Source organism: Triticum dicoccoides, chromosome 2B (genome assembly GCF_002162155.2).
Source record: "Triticum dicoccoides isolate Atlit2015 ecotype Zavitan chromosome 2B, WEW_v2.0, whole genome shotgun sequence".
Lineage (NCBI taxonomy): Eukaryota > Viridiplantae > Streptophyta > Magnoliopsida > Poales > Poaceae > Triticum > Triticum dicoccoides.
The window spans coordinates 265,043,928-265,048,517 of NC_041383.1; the positions used below are offsets into that span (position 1 = coordinate 265,043,928).

General features: G+C 43.4%; 1 long non-coding RNA gene across 2 annotated transcripts; it reads right to left on the bottom strand.

The window, feature by feature from the left end:
* Nucleotide 1: 1 nt before the first annotated feature.
* Nucleotides 2–2,697, bottom strand: LOC119367663. Of its 2 annotated transcripts, XR_005176374.1 has the most exons (4): nt 2,000–2,697; nt 1,672–1,728; nt 1,394–1,582; nt 2–96 (listed from the first exon to the last, which is right to left on the bottom strand). It is a non-coding gene; the product is annotated as an uncharacterized LOC119367663 (long non-coding RNA). The 2 variants fall into 2 exon arrangements; XR_005176373.1 differs by having other exon boundaries at nt 7–1,582.
* Nucleotides 2,698–4,590: the final 1,893 nt, after the last annotated feature.

Below are 4,590 nucleotides of genomic sequence, written 5' to 3' on the forward strand. Positions count from 1 at the left end.
TCTTGTTGTTAAATAGACTGCTTCGTTTGTTAGCTAGATCAGGAAGTCTAAGCTTTCCAACGGTTCCAATCTGGAAGCACAATAAGACCTCATAGCCTATAAAAAGAAAAGAAAAAAAGATCAAACCATTGGCGAGAACTTCTGATTGAAGCTCTGAGAAAGCTCTAATTTATTTGTAATTTGCATAGAAATAAAATCAATCAAACTGGAAAACATCAATTTAGGCTGGGTATGCACTACATCTTGATATAAGCATGCTTTTAGTTTGTATCGCCAGGTTCCAAGTTTGCATTGCGAAAATAAAATCATCAAGATGAACCTCATGTCTGGAACGACCTGCCATGACTTGGGAGCTGATTGTGTGTGCACCAAGTCCAGCAGCAGACAAGCGACACTGGCATTTCTAAATATTGTTGAAAGCGTGTATGGCAACCGTTCACCAGATATCAAATCCATACATAATAGGAAATAACCTGGATTCGGAACATTACCTGGTCGTCTCTAGAATTTCACCGTCATAATGAACATGCAAAAAAAGCAAACACAAATAGAAGAATGGCCAAAGATAATACTGACCAACAGGAGATGGTCACATGTTTTTTGAATATTTACATCACCTTGTCAAAGCAAGATAGACAGGTAGATAGGAGAGCCAACCCTCAGCTGCTAAGCTGGCCATGAAATTTTATATGCATAGCAACAAGATGACCATAGCATATTGGGAGAAAAAAAATACATAGACATTTTCATTATTTACTGGAAAAAATTAAAACTGAATAAGCCCTTTTATTACTGTTGTCCAGAAAGTACTGAATTAACCGGCTCTACTCCCTCCCCGACCAAGTCCTTTTATTACTTCTGTTCAGAAAGAAGTCATTTTTCCAAATGAATCACATACTAACTTCTCCTAAATCGATTTAGACAAAGCATGAATAACCAAATAATATTCAGATAGAAACATTCATTTCTTATCCCAAACCATTGATGCAAAATGCAGAACCAACAGTGTTAAAGAGTGGAGAAGGAGAAAGCTCACCGCCTTATATCACCAAAAGGACGAACACGTATGACGTATGGGGCTTACCGCTTAAATATAAATGCGTTAAGAAATTAAGGAAGAAATCGTCTAATGCACTACATCATTTCAAAATCAATTAACTATGTACTCCTTTATGTTGCCAGATTTTGGATGACGTTCTTCCTAATTTAGCGACGGATTTTGTCGAAAAATAATAATAATAACCCTATAAATTCAAGAAATTTCTGTCCATGTTATTCAATTTCTGCTATATGCAACAGATTTACAATCTGACAATTGTTAAATCAGCCAAACCAAACATTGCTAAATCGGCAGCCAGACTGAATAAGATGTAAGTGAGATATCCTTTTGCACCTTGTCCACATTGCTGATGGAGAAGGCGAGGAGGTGGTGCCGATGAGCTTGTTCTGCCCGGCCAGCCCTACGGACTCCTCACCTCAAGCACCCCGCCACAAGCATCTCAGTTATCTTGTGGACCCGACCACTTCTCTACGATGCCCACAGACCCGCCCCCTCCATCCCAGAGGAGAACATCACCGCCATCTGCATAAGGTTGTCGGAGCCCTCTGTCAGCTAAAATATTTCATAAATAAGCAATGCGGGAATTTTCTGTATATAAATGAGTAGCTGACTTGAGTATATGTTGAAGTAGGAATGTTGCACGATGATTAATTTAGTGAAGCGCACACCTGCACATGCACGAACAGATCAGTCTTGGAAATTGTTTGTCGAGTAGCTAGAAATTTCCATTCACTCTAGCTACTCAGCACATCCTAGTATTTGGTGATTTTAGCAGCATGCAATCTGTAGCATTCAGATTGGCAGACATGTATGCGAGGTGTTAAGGTTCAAAATCGGAAGATCCACAAAACATAAGAGGAGAACTCAAAATTGTAGGTTCGCACACCATCACACAGTATGAACTGAAGAAAAACAGAGAGGTGGGAGATAACGAGGTACCTGTGATGTCAGGGTGCTCCATACTGTACATGAGCCAGTGCATCAATTGAAGCAAGATATACGAGCAAACAGGTATCTGTCCACTCATATGCAACAAACAAGATTCAGAAAAAGCACCATTTCAGTTAGGTCTCTCATTCGCTGGAATCCCTGCGGGCTGCGGCACGTCATCCTCGGGTCGTTTGGCGTTTGCTGGGCAGAAGAAATAATGCGCATTGGCGCCCTGAGAAGCAGGCTTGGTCTAGGAGCTGGCGCTCCTGTCCAGGCGAGCCCTCTCAGTCTTGAGGGCCTGGAGCACGGTGTCCTCCTTGCAGGCGTACATGGCACCGAGCCAGTGCCCCTGTCCTTGTGGCAGCGCACGACCTACTCCTCGGCCTCGCGGATGCAATCGTTCAGGTTCAGCTCCGCACATCAGCAGGGCTTCACACGCTTGTGGGGATCCCATGGTCATCGACCTTGGCCGGAGATGGCGCGGTGGCGGGCTGACATAGAGGACACTAACCCGAGGGGCCGGGGTCGGTGTCGGGCTCCGCGGTGCCGAGGCGACCTTGCGGTAAGACGTGCTGGCAGCGATGGGCCGGCCAGGATCCGGAGTCATGGTGGCGGTGGCTGTCGAGAGGGAGACCGACATGGACACTCAGGGCAGGATGATGGTGTTGGGGAGATCGATCGATGGGGGGGAGTAGTCGGTGGGTGGGGATGAACCGTAATTTTCTTGCGGTCGCGGGTCATGTGCGTGTGGGCCGTGCGTGAAGTTCGATCGCTCGGTTGGGTCGTGTGTGCGCGTTGGTGGGTGTACAAGTAAGTTTTTTTTTTCGGGACGAGAGGACGAGATGGACAAAGGGTGGGGCAAGATGTGGTCGGTTGGCAGGAAAATGAACGCATTAGGAGTAGAGACAAAAGACATAGATGGGTGCATTAGGAAAGTTAGGATTTAGAATTAATTGTCATGAAATTGAATTTTATTGATTGATAACGTGCTATCCTTTCTTGCCCTTTGTAACATGTTTAGTTTGGAAATTCTAAAAAGGTTAGGGAAGTTTTTATTGTGATGGTAAAAAAACCAACATGAAGAGATATGATGGTGGGATGTAAGACGAAAATAAACCAGACGAAAAAAATCAGCGAAAATAAACCGTGCGGACTATTCACCAACTGCTCCATTAGGAGTAGAGATTATATATAACTCACGGACTCGATTACATAGAGGGATCACAAAGCAAAACTCAAAACTAATTCATACCAAAACTTTATTCTACTAGATCAAGATATTACCCAAAGGATCAAACTAAGTAAAACGGTAAAGATAGGAGTGTGATGGTGATATGATACCGGGGCAACTCCCCCAAGCTTGGCAGTTGCCAAGGGAAGTGCCCATACCCATGTGATTATGTCCTCGGAGGTGGTGAAGAAGGAGTTGTTGATGATGTAGGCTTGTCGTCCGTCTTCCAAGGCATAGGCTCACCATCATAGAAGGATGATCGAGTCTCCGGGATCCTCAAATCTGCAGCCAAACTCATTCTCTTGAATCTATATTCATACTCACAGTTTTGGTTTTGTAGGTCATAGATCTGGGCTTGGAGGTGCTCGATTTTCTCATGAAGCTTGAAGATGGTCTCCCCAATGTTCTTGGCGTCCAGCTTATGGTTGTTGGTGAACTCCGAGATCATCATCTGGCTGGCGTTAAGTCCGCGCTCCACCATCCCTTGGCACTTGAAAACTTGATGTTCCATCGCTTCGAGCTTTGTCTCCACGCTTCCAGTACTCCTTGGTCCGTCCACATCGCGGATGTGTAGCACCCCCTCATGCATATCAATGGTTTGAGGGTGATGCAGCACCTCCGCGAGATAGGGGTTGATAAACCTCTCGAAAAACTTGTCCTTGGGAGCGCTTGAAGACGTCATGGTGCTCTAGATCTGTCACAAAAATAGCTCGAAATGAAAACAGAAGATTTTTGCGTGATACGGTGGTCAAAACCTTCGGAAGATTATATAATGAATTTTTATCGACCAAAAGAAATATCGTGCAAGAAAACGGGGTCCGGAGAGCACACGAGGTGCCCACGAGGCAGGGGCGCGCCCAGTAGGGGTGGGCGCGCCCTCCACCCTCGTGGATGCCTCGTGTCCTGTGACGCCCGGGTAATTAAGCTACAATAAACCCCTGCTAATGAAGTCACGTCACCTCGGTTACTGTTGTTAATCTTGTGTTAGTTCAAAACGGTTCAAATTCAAATTTAAACTTAAAGGCAAACAACAAAGGTTTTCAAAAGTTAAAACTAAAATGTTCGAGAGGTGACATATAATGCATAGGTAATTATGGTGATGAAACCACATTTTTTATAAAATGTTTAAATGCTCAAAGGTAAATAAAACAGCAGCAAAAGAAATTAAGTAAATGCCTTTTGTATTTTGTAAAATATTAAACTATTTTATTTAGCTGTCCAAATTAATGTGGCAGTGGTATCTTTAACATACCATATTTAGGTGTTGTTCTCACATTCTACAAAATTGAAATAATTTAATAAAACCGAAAAGATTAAATAAAAGAAAAGGGAAAAAGAAAACAAAAGAAAAAAAAGAAAAAGAAAAAAA